This window comes from Lepeophtheirus salmonis, chromosome 9, assembly GCF_016086655.4.
Source record: "Lepeophtheirus salmonis chromosome 9, UVic_Lsal_1.4, whole genome shotgun sequence".
Classification (NCBI taxonomy): Eukaryota; Metazoa; Arthropoda; class Copepoda; order Siphonostomatoida; family Caligidae; genus Lepeophtheirus; species Lepeophtheirus salmonis.
The window spans coordinates 9,557,337-9,570,273 of NC_052139.2; the positions used below are offsets into that span (position 1 = coordinate 9,557,337).

At 30.7% G+C, this 12,937-nt stretch overlaps 2 non-coding genes across 2 annotated transcripts; both read left to right on the forward strand.

The window, feature by feature from the left end:
* The first annotated feature begins 215 nt into the window (after window positions 1-215).
* On the forward strand, window positions 216-288 carry TRNAV-UAC (transfer RNA valine (anticodon UAC)). Its single transcript has one exon. It is a non-coding gene; the product is annotated as a tRNA-Val (tRNA).
* A 4,463-nt stretch (window positions 289-4,751) lies between these two features.
* On the forward strand, window positions 4,752-4,824 carry TRNAM-CAU (transfer RNA methionine (anticodon CAU)). The gene has a single exon. It is a non-coding gene; the product is annotated as a tRNA-Met (tRNA).
* The last annotated feature ends 8,113 nt before the right edge of the window (window positions 4,825-12,937 follow it).

Here is a 12,937-nt window from a genome sequence, read left to right on the forward strand (position 1 = left end):
TTTTTTAAATTAATAATTTTTTACTTTCTATTACCTCATCACAGTGAAACTGAGCTGAATATCATTTATCTTGTTGGAATTGCCGATTGTAAGTGAAACAAACAAATGTAGCGTCTCATTAAACTCCATTTTTCTACTGATACATATGCTTATTCATTAACACATTTTTTCGCCTAAATCCATAAAATTTATAAATTTCCACAAATATATAACGCGGTTTCGTAGTGTAGTGGTTATCACGTCTGCTTTACACGCAGAAGGTCCCCGGTTCGAGCCCGGGCGGAACCAAATGGTCGATTTTTTTCTTTTAGTAGTGATATTTGTGTGTCGACAATCAGCTATCTAAGTAAAGAAAACATAGTTCGATAAATCAAGGAAATGTATAGTTAGAGGAAAGATGTATTTTTTTACTAAAGAACAATGGAAGTGAAAAGAAGAAGTTCAGCTGTTGATTATTTTTCTAATTTACTTCTAAAAATAACTTCATCCTAGTATTTTCCTTATTTTTTATCTGACCTCAGAGGTATCATGTCTGGGACTCATATCGGACTCGAAGCATTGGGAATTTGACTCTAAAAAGGTATGTGCTAAACCGGTCTGAAGATCTATGTGACATGGCATGGATTATGTATTGCGTGCATGGCAACAGGTCGATTCATGGGTGAATATATATATTTTTTAAATTTTCTTTTAATTTGTTAAATGGGGTTCCACTGAGATCTTTGTATGTATATCAAGTGAATAAGGAGATAATTACAATCTCAGAGGGTTGTAATATACATTTCACTCAGTATTTGTCTTTAATGGATGACTACATAATAGTGAAGTGATATTATTTGTGTGTAAAGTAATAGATATCGTCTTCATATATTTTTATCAAGTTAGATACCACCCGGAATGTTCTATACATCTCATTTTTATTATATACTTCCACTCTGAGTGATGAAACAAACTCAACTTGGGAAGATGGCATAATAATTTTAGAGTAATCCCAAAATCGTTAGACGAACTTAAGTTCGGAAAAAGGTGATTCCACTATAACACAGTACATTATATTCGCATAAAGGAGTGTTCTGATAAATGTGCTTTGGTCTTCTAAGGATTTCTGTGTGTCAAGTAAAGGAAAACATTGTTATCGTCTCTACTCTATGTGTATGTTAAAAGAAACTTAAGTAGGTTAATGAATAGAACAAGCCAGTCAGGAAGGTGATACCATTTGACTTATGTTTTACGAAATAACAAATGGAACGGAAACTATCAAACAATGACCTATACTGAAATATTAATGTATTAATTTATTATATATTTTAACAATAAAAACTAAATATTTTAAAATATACCAATTATTTATTCAAATAATTTATTTTTTTCGCCTTTTTCGTAGCTGTATCGTTTTCTGCTCCGTATTTCCTTTTTTCATTTACATTGGCATTCACAGAAGATACAAAGTTTTTGGCCATGTAATTAAAAGTTTTCTTTGCAAAATTTGGAAAGTAAACAATGTAAACCGTCAAATTCTTCAATCTTATTAGATAAACACCTTATGAATATATCCTTGGACCTTGAATAGAAAAAAATAATGCTTTAGTGGTTACTTCCCGCATATATACATTCTTTTAGTTATACAGAAGCAAGAATAGTCAAAAATACAAAATTTGATGAATAAATCAGTCCTCCCTATCTTTTAAATTTGTAAAAAATTTGAATTATTTATTTTCTTCAGGGAGCTCAACAACTTTATTTTGTTCTAAAAGATTTTTGCAATTGAAGCATTTGTTCCTCAATAAAAGTGAACGAGAAATATTCCCTGCATAGTAAAAAATAATGTTTTTCATTTCTTCTAAATCATAAAAATTTAAGAAACCATCATCTTCCCACAATGACACGACATTAGGAGTGAAGTTTTTTTTCAATGATTGGATTAAAATTAATAATATCCTTCACATTGTCTAGAATTAATTTGATATCTCTTGACTTCCATATTGTGAAATCTTATGATACAAACTTTGAACTCAAAGTATCAAGATATCCTAAATTTTATTTGCCAACTCTTCCGTGCCTACCTCTTATTCTCCTTTTCTTTTAGATCAGCTGTGAGGAGGGTGGAGGAAGAGAAGGAAATAAACAAGAACATCAAAAAAAAATTACTCCAATATCGATCCCCAATTCTACTCTGAGTCCAACAATGACTTACAATTATAACTTCTCAACAAATCCTCAAGGTTTATCTCAGTCTTTTATGAGCACAAACGAATGTTCAATCATATTTTGAATATAATTGAATCTACATAAGGAATGATGTTCACTACCAGGAATTGCATAATAATGACAACTGCTATAGAAAAGAAAATTCATTCTTCCGATACTCAATTCCAAAAATACTGGCCACTAAGAAAATTCAAAGAAACTAAATAAATACTTATTCTGATAAATCTCATCTCCCCCAAAACATTCTTGAAGTTGTCAAGGTTACCATGTCGATTTATTTTTCTTTCTTTTTTAATATGCCCATATTACAGACGATTTTCATCACTAATCAAATAAAAATAATTCTTAAAGAAGGCCTTTGATATGTGATTCCCTCTTTCATGAAGTAAGTATATATTACCTCATAACAACAGTGTCTCGAGTGGAACCGAGACGTTAATTTTAACGACGTCAGCTAAAGTACAGAAGCTGATTGGTGAACTTATTATTTCCTAATAAGATTGAATCAGAGTTGAATATCAATTATCTTGATGGAATTCCTGATTGTTAATGTAAAAAATATATATATCATAAATATAAAAAAAATATACATCATATTACACAATATTTTTAGGCTCATATAAATATACGTATCTATAAAAGCAGTATTCTTAAAAATCAAAAAGGAATTGACCATAACAAATTATGAGTCACGTGATTTTCTTAATGAAATCATCTCCCAGCTTCGTATCAAAGACCTCCTTTGAGTATTTTCAAATTTTATCTATAAGTTTGATGTTCTTCACTATAGGAAAAATACACATTATTTATATCAGAAAGATAGAACCTTAGAGAAAGAAATACTTAGAGGCAACAAGATGTGCGAATCATTGAGCTAATATGTCCGCTTATATCAGCTGAAGTGAAGTGGATTGAATGAATAAGGACTGACACAAACTGAAATACATATTTAAGATCCCATTGCTCCATGTTCTACTTATATTTGTATTTATAAAAAAATGTATATTTTGAATTTCTTTATGTATTATTAGAGATACAATATATGGATACTACTTTTACTTATACATTCGTCCAGTCTTAAGAACAGTCCTATCGGTCCTTGGGACCGATCCTTAACTGTCAGTCCTTTGAATTTTTGATAAGGATGTAGATGATTTATTAAGACAATAATATGTATTGAAATCATTGCACATATCTTCCTAAAAATATCCATGTTTTTATTATGATACAACTACCAAAGGATTACCCGGTTTTGATTTTTGATTGGGTACAGATTGGCGAGGGAAATCATATTGAAAATGGTCAAAATAATTGAGAAAATTAAAAAAATATTCAGAAAATACTTCTATATACAATTAATTATATTTTGAATGTTTCGTTGTTGTCGGAAAAGATCCGGATAACTCTAATTCTATTTCTCTTGGATTCTCCAAGCTATATCAATCCGGTTAAGTAAGATAATTTACAACGTCTCATCATAGCAACTCACCCGCCTCCCCCCCCGAAAAAATACTCTTATGTTTGCCTCTTGTAACCTTAGTATTATTATTATGAAAATAAAAAAAATAATTTGTTATAAACTTCAAATAGCATACCAACATATATACATCTAAAAAATTGTCTAGATGAGAAGTCCATTTTCTATTTACTTCAAAAAATTCCCAAATCGAAATTCGCGAACAAAATTACCAAAAACTTTTTTTTGACTAATTTTGCACAAAAAATAGTTAATAGCATTTATTGGAATTGTAAAAAAAAAAAAACACAAACCTACCAATATTATTTTTGTACTTGGGAAAACAAAAAAGTTATGAAGAATAATGTTATCGAAAAAATAACCATCAATAATTCGTTCATTTTTGCAAATATTGAAAAAACTTTGTAACAAAATCTTTTGGAAATTGAAAAGATTTCTTTGGACTGTTAGAGTCTCAAATTTTATGCATAAAATGCATCGTTTTGTGGCATTTCTTTTAACAATATTGAAAATTGTCATTTGATGAAAAAATGGGGGGCGGGGTATTCAGAAAATGACAGATATTTCAGTTAAATATCAATTTATATTAGGCAAACTTATATGCAAACTAATTTCCAGACAAATTTCATTCGATTTAATAATCCCATATTCCATTAGAATTTCATTTTTTCGTACCTGAAATAAACGAAATTGCAATTTTCACCAATTTCTTTTTTTGCCATTACTTTTTTGATTTTCAGTAAATTTAGAAGACCTAGTTATTTGTATAGCTGTTATTTGGAACGCCTTTGATAAATAACTCAACCCGCTATCTAGTCTCCATGAGCTTCAAAAAACGGTGTTTGTGTTTTGGGCATAGAATAACCCCTCCCCCCCTAAAAAAAAATGACACCGCCTTCTTAGCACGTTCAAGCTCAAATCAATCAGCCCCTAGGCTCAACCGTTTGGGAACGTATAAAGGACATCTGCACACACACAATCTCACTTATAAATATATAGATGTCCATATATTTGCAATAACTATTATTTTTTATTTATATAGGCAATCTACAATTATTTGCATCCTGCCTCGGTAGCGCAGTAGGCAGCGCGTCAGTCTCATAATCTGAAGGCCGTGAGTTCGAGCCTCACCCGGGGCATTAATTTTATTTGTTTATACTTTTCATAAAAAAAATTGATTTTCAATATTGTATTCTTGAATTTATGGCACACTTTAATTCTTAAACAAGGGATAAGATAATAAAAAAATATGATTAAAAACGATAATGAAAGAAGGAATCACGTATATTTATTTAGACGAGCACTAATAAAGTTAACATTATACTAAGTCTGAATAATAAAATTAATTTTTTATATAGAATATTTGTGGTGCGTCAACATTAAATCAATATTGAACAAAAATCAAGGGGAGGAAAAAGTCCCAATAAAATTTTTTACTTCCATAATTTCAATGAAAAATTTAAGTCAGTCATAGGCTTTGTACTCAAATTCGAGGGATTCCTTAAATAGTCAAGAGTTTTAATTATTTTGTAGAAGCTTTATTTGATTTCAGAAACTTATATTGGCTCTCATATGGTGTTTCAACCTTTCACTGCATGGTATCCCAAATACGACATATACTACTGAACTTTGGAAAATTATGTATTAAATACTAGATTTTTTCTTCAAAAACAAAAAGCATCAGAATAAAAATTATGAAATCATAACGTAAGTGCCGGATTACTTTCAGTCGTATGGAATAAATGTTTCCCCATAACATAGTCATAATGAAGCAATTAGAATTTTTTTTATTTACCTATAAATAAAATCTCATGCATTCAAGGGTTAAATAAAATATATCAATTTCTAATTCTTTTACCGTGACAATCATTTTGGCAGCTCCGTGTGCAAGCTCCAGTACCTCCAAAAAGTTCATATAAATAATCTATTCGTGGAAGTTGCTGGTAATTTGTCTACAAATACAGATGTAATCCACACTCAATTTTGAGAAAAAATATTCTAGCTTGCTTTGTGTTAAAATGACAATTTTTTGAAAAACAGGCTTGGAAATGCAGGCTATTTACATGTACATGGTACAGAGAAATCACTACGGAGTGTGACCCCCCTCCTTTCAATTTGGCTTCAACAAATGCAGTATATGTTATATTTAGTGATGAGTTTTGTGTAAGAGTGCAAGGAGAACGTAGTACTACTTAATTAAAACCCTTGTTGATTTCACCTCTCTAAGGTGGCGGGAGGGAGGATAAATGACTGCTATCAAGAGAAGAACCTACTATATTTAAAATCGCTTTAGTCCAGTGTTTAGATTAATATATATTTATTTTATTATGCATTTTTAAATCAAAAGATTTTACTCATTTGAGGCAGATTCAAATATATCTTTCCATCCTTAATAAATCACCCAATAGGGGTATGAACGTTGTTTACTTTTGAGTATTTTGTTTACGTACCCAACTTTGCCCTTATTACTATTTATTATGCTTATTTTATACAAAATAAAACACATAGAGTGATGATGTATGATGTAAAAAAATAGTTGAACAAAGAAAATAATAATAGACCAAACTATTCGAATTGTAATCAATATGTTAAAAGCATAGAGGGTGCATCAAACATCCAATTATATGATAGCATTTAAAATAGCATTAGTACAGGGAAAATATTGTAAAAAAAATTAATTCATATATTTAATTATGCATCTTTAAAACGATTTACATCAAAGATAGGCGATAATGCTGGAGAGAGAGTTAGTTAGTTAACACCCCGAAGATCCATGAAAAAATGTATAAAAAAGTAGATCGAGCAAATACAACAACCGTTTTTCCTTTTCTGATTTATAAACCTAGTTTTTTCATTACAAAATTGTCAATTCTATATTTATAGCATGCTCATACTTGTAGTGTAACTATATCAGTCAGAATAGACTCAAAAATAATTATTTTGTTGGCCAACATAGTTTTAAAACATCTTTTATATAGTTAGTTTTTGATTACAAATATGTCAACTCTAATGATATTTTATATGGAAATGAGTAGTTTTTGATTTCGCTCTGAAAATCATAGAGTGGTCTGAGAACGTTATAATCTTGTTTGTAAGACGGTATGAACTAGCCTCTTAGTTAGTGAGGGTTATCTTAGTGTGCCGCGGCAGGTTTGAGAAACGTTTGTCAGAGTTTATTCCTCTCTTATTTTCAAATTTTACTTACAATTATATACATAGTACATAATTTAATATTGAGTTCCTTGGAAATATTCCAACTCTATCATGTACAATGTACATTAGGGTGGGCCCTAAAAATCAATCTTTTACTTTTATTTGCCTCAACCTTACATTTTGTTCCCTTTATCCTAAAACGTCCCTCTGCAAAATATTTTTGACCTTAATTAATATTTAATGGTAGCCCTTGCTTTCTAAAAATACTGCAGTCCTGTCGGTCCGGACCTACTAAAATTTGTCAGTCCTTGGACCTATCCTTATTGGTCTTTTATGATAACTACAGCAGCTTAAATGACGTAGTTACTAAATCCTTTCAACTGTTCAACATAACTTCTTTCAAAGAGACCAGACAGATGAAGTTTAAAGAAGGAATACTTTTGCTAAAACTTATTATTATAGGTTTTAGCTATCATTCATAGTTTTCTTTTTTTTTATTTATATTATTCAATCCTAGCTAGGAGTGAAGAAAATAAAAGGATATCTTGAACCGTAGGACTCAAGGACCGACGTATTTACAATTCCAATTTTGTCTGTAGGGTTAAATAAAGTTTATGCCAATATCAATACTTTTAATGGTCCAGTAGTGTTAATATTCTATCCTTTTCAACATGATCAATTAGATTATTTAATATTGTTTAGAATGCAGGCTACTTTATCTACAAAACGAACCATTAATATTTGGTGCACTTTCCTCTTCTCGGTAGTGGATAAATTATAAATTATTATACTTTTCATTTGTGTTATAAAATTATGACGTACACAAATATTTAAAAATTTACAATTTTATTCAAAAGTTTAAGCTCCACCTCTGAATATCGCTCAAATATTATAATTCTTGTCACAGTATATATATTTTCTGTATTGAAATCAATTGAGAGGGGGAGAGACTGAAAATAAAAACATTGATGATAATATTACATAATTAGAGCCACCCTAATTTATATACAATATTTACTCTCAAATAAATATAGATGCATAGATGTCTATAGAAACTGAAACTTATGTATTAAAACGATTAATCAATTAACAAATCCTTATCACCTACGATTTGTCAGTGAGGCAATAAAAAAAATTAATTGTCTCCTTTAAAAATAAATAAACAAAAGGCAGAAAAATACTTGACAGTTCAAAAGAGAGATAGAGTAGGTTACAGCTTATTTTGAGGCTTGAGTGTATCAATCATCGTAAAAGATATTTAAAAAATATAAGAAATAATTGTAGCAAATTGATGTGAGTATTTATTAGTTAAAAGTTTTGTCTTTTTATTTTATAGATAAATATACTATATAGTGTTTCTCAAACTTGTAACACTAAATTGAGGTGATATAAAACCTCACTTTTGGAGACTGCTGGTATCAAAAATGACCCTACCAAAGTTTCAAAACTGTTAGTGTCTGTTCCATGAAGTAAAAAGTTATCAGTGTTTCTCTTTAGATGTCTTTAGTGAGATATATATAACGAGTAATTTATACTTAAAAAAGATGTACACAAAGTCATTGCAGTAAAGTGCTATAATAGAGATGATTACATATGCTCGCATGAAATCATCTCTTTCATAGCACTTAACTTTAGTTCCTAGACTAGAGGTTTTGAAAATGATTCACATCAAATTTTCAGAACTAGGCTGGCCAAAAAATAACAATGTATGAGCAGAGGTGTATAAAATATGTCATTGAAAGCAGGGGCGGCTTTTTTTAGTTGACAATCTGAACAAGCTTGTTGTATTATCCAAAGATGCTGTCCTTATTATATAATTATTGAATAAAAACATCCAGGTATAAATTTATTACTAGGGCATGTGCTCATGAATGGTGGAGAGTAACACTGAGGGGTTGCCCCTCAGCTGCTATGTGGTAAGTGTAATTCCTAGTTAGACTCTGAGTTAGAATTGAGAAACGACATCTGAGTAATTCCAACCTATATGTCCTTTCCATATACAGAATGGGGTTTGTGTTTATTTTTGTACTTGCTCAGCTGATTGCAGTACATCTAAATAAAACGCATGGTAGCTATGTTGCTCTTCTCCCAAACATTCCTTAAATTGTTAGGATAACCATCATCATGTACAGTTTCTTTTATTTTGACTTACCGGTTGGACATATTTAATACATTACTGTGTATGAGCAGTTATGTAAATCCTGTAAAAATTTTAGCTGGCCAGTTTATTTTGGAATTGGAAATCTGAATAATGGATTTTTATTTCCTTTGCAGTTGTCATTATTTAGTTATTGTGTAATGAAAATAATTGTTCAAATTGATTTAATTATATTCAAAACCAGATTAAAAATTCGTGTGTGTTAATAAATGACAGAGCAACCCTGAGGATTTGTTGTTGAGTTATAATTGTAAGTCCTTGTTGGACTCCGAGTAGAATTGGGGATCAACATCATAGTAATTCACGCCAATTTCCTTCTTACTTTCCTTCTCCATCTCCTCCTTCGTCACAGCTGTTTGTAGTTGATCTCCTCCAAAATATTCATCAAAATGTCAGGGTTACAATGTTCGGTTTCTTAGTTTATAATATGCTCATTCCAGACATAATTTTCATCACTGTCTATGAATTCGGATTAATATAGTAACAAACACTGAATACAATAACTTCCATTCGAAAGAATTAATTACAATGTCTGTGAGTACCAAAATGATTCCACCGTCCACTAAGCTAGTATGAACTGTTTTAGGAATGATTAAAAAGTCTATGGTTCCTAAACTTCCCCTATATTATTTAAAAGGGTAGGGGTTGAACATTACACAATACTTTACTGTAAAATCCAAATGATATCAAAGATGATTTTTTCGTTTTTATATATGTATCATTTCTAATTCAAAATGAGAATACTCCAATTGAAAAAAGAAACATTTCAATTCAAAATATAATAATCCATTCCAACTGGGAATGGTTCAATTCAAAAATGGGAATTGTTCAGTTCAAAATGGAATAATCCAATTCAAAATTATTAATAGTTGAGTTAAAAATAGACTAGGCCGATTGAGAAAAATGGAATCTTCAAACTCAAAATGAGAATAATTAAATTCAAAATAAGAACTGATAATTAAAAAAAAAAAAGTAGTCAAATTGAAAATAGAAATGTATTATTTTAATAAAATAGGGTATAAGAATTGCAGCTGCGTTACTAAAATTGAATACATAAACCTGTGCATAATATAGTGCTAGTATTTATACAAAATAGTCAGAGCCGCTTCAAATTTAGAAATTAATATGTCCTTTGAAAGTAATACAAAAACAATTTGTTGTTACTATGTATTTGATTACACTAAATATACATGGGCAAATTTTTTTTTTTGGCTTTACACTATTTATGTACTTATCTAAAAGTACGTAGTTTATAAAAAATAGTTTATTTCATTCTATTTTTTTAAGGTCCAAAATTTTCAGACCCCACCCTCAAAGAAAAATCCTATCGATGGTTCTATATATACATTATACTAATTAATATATATTAAATTCGAAAACATGTATATAAATTGATACCTTTCAAGTCCTAAATGTATGGTCAAGTCTTTGATTTTTACCTCTAAGATATAATTAATACTTTATTACTTTCAATTTCATATATAAATATGTTTTTACTACTCTTAATAAGTTTAAACATTCTCCTACTGAATTGTACTGGTCTCAGTTTGAGCTAGACTGTTCCCATTTTGAATTGGACTATTTAATTTTGAGCTAAACTATTTTCCCCCCTTATTGAATTATATAGAGTATTCCCATTTTGAATTTGACTCTGCCATTTTGAAGTGGGAAAGATATAGTGTTAAAATATACATTTTTTAAAATGAATCCCAATACAGGTTTTTTGCTCGGAAATTAAATGTGTGGGTAATTTAAATCTGGAGAATTTAAAGATAATGTACGTTCAATTTATTTCTCAAAATTAATTCATCAAATCACAAATATTTTGCTCTTACTTGTAGAAGTCCATAGTGAATTGTATCACTCAAACTAATCATATCCAGCTTTTACTAAAGTCTTCAACCTGCCCTTGATCCTGGTCCAACCCTTGATAAGGCACCCAGTCCATGCTGGCCACTTCCTCGAGAATGGAAGCCCGCAAGGAGACAACACTGCTATATTGACTTTTACAACTATCTTTTTAAGACGATGCAGACATAGTAATCCAAGGGTTCAGATACGGCGAGTTAGGAGGCCACATTTTCAAATTTTGGACAAGATAGAAAGTGTTGGTTGGACATATTACCTTCCAACAGCCACCAAGTTCATCCAGAGTTTCCACATGCCCCTCTCGATATCCAGGTAGACGTCCTTGGTGATGATTTTCCCTTTGGCAAAGAAGTGCAGGTTTATGAATTTACCCTCGTCTGAGACAAGGAGGAGAACGTAGACAGATGCTGGAAACTTGACCCTTCCTTTGATTGGGACTTCCTCAGGGTAGCATGCAATCTACCTTTCATTCCTCCTGTTTAGCTTGGCATCTGCACAAAATATCTTATCGTTGGAGGAGAACCAAATCCTGCAAGCTGCTCCATGCTTTAGATAAATTAGGAGCTTCAAACTTCACTCAACCTCAAGATTTTCATAGCCTCAAATATCATCTACCTAAACTTCAAGACGTAGCTCTTACACCACAGGTAGCAGTTGAAAGTGGTCCTGATGGTGTGTGGGTGCACATTGTTCCTGCCTGTCAGGTTCCTCATGTAAACGGTGTCTTGTAGGGCATTCAGGAAGTTTTTGGCTCTCAGAACGATTGTGAGTCTTCCTTGCAGGTGTTTTTGACCTGTCAGACTTCTTAAAAGCCTTGGCATTATCCGAAACAGTTGATTTGGGCAGCTTTGTAAACTTTATCATCCCCTTGGATTGTGTGCACGGTACGGAAGCACAAAATTATACCAGCACAGGGTTTGTATTCAGAAGAAATCTCATGGATTTTATATTTAACTTTTACAGTTTTTTCAGGTAAATTTGATGATCACATTATAAAAACAAATTTAAGGATTTTCCAGATATTGATGTCTAAACTTGTTCCAGATTTAAAATCCCCACCGTCTATGTAATTGACATTTTTTGACATAGAGGGCGTTTTATACGAGACATCAATCTTCCCTCCAAAATGCTCTTTTAGGTTAAGAACCACTGATAAAGAGGAAATACTCCGTTCTGTTGAGGACGTAAAATGAGATATTAATCTCTTTGAAATGACACATCGATGGAGGAGCTCATTGATCCTTTTTATCACGATATGATTGGATCATTCTACTAATTAGTAAAGTAAGCTCCTTAGTGGCAGATGAATGTTTCTTAGTATTTACGATGAGTACTTCCTGTCGAGGAATAAACATATTTAGCTAAGACGGATACTTTGTCACGTTATGATCATCTGTTGAATGTTTTTATACAAAATGTCGTTCTTAAGCCTGTACTCCTAGTGTGTAATAAAAATATTTTGTTAATCTTCTTATATGTAGCAAAGGTAGTCGTTATATCTTCAGTTGTAAAATATGATTCTTTACTAATTAAATACATACATTCTCAAAAACAGAATGAGTCTATGTTAAATATTTTTAATCATAACAATAGTTATCTTTAATTTACGGAGTAAATCGAAAAACAAAGATAAATAAATAATAAATGGTTCTCACGACATTATCCATATATTGTATCTCACCACCTTTCTTTCATAAAATTTTTTAACATAAGCCATTTAAAAAAATGTTAAGATTATAATAGAAACTATTCCATTTTTAGAATGATTTTTAAAAAGGATGGATTGTGGATGATATTTGTATTCTTTGTCAAATTATCGTCAATTTATATCAACAAATCATTGTCGCAAATTCCACATAAAGTAGCCAAAATTCATTGTCACAATAAAAAAATAAGAAATTATTTTAAATTTTATTTGCAAGGCCATTTGGGGCCAATATGAGTATTACAAATGAAATAAAGTTAATAGTTATAGCCAAAATTCTTAGGAATCTTAAGTCATAGCTCCAAAATTTATATAATAAGCCCATAATGGATCCAAATATGCACATGGGTGAAATAGTCAAGGGCTT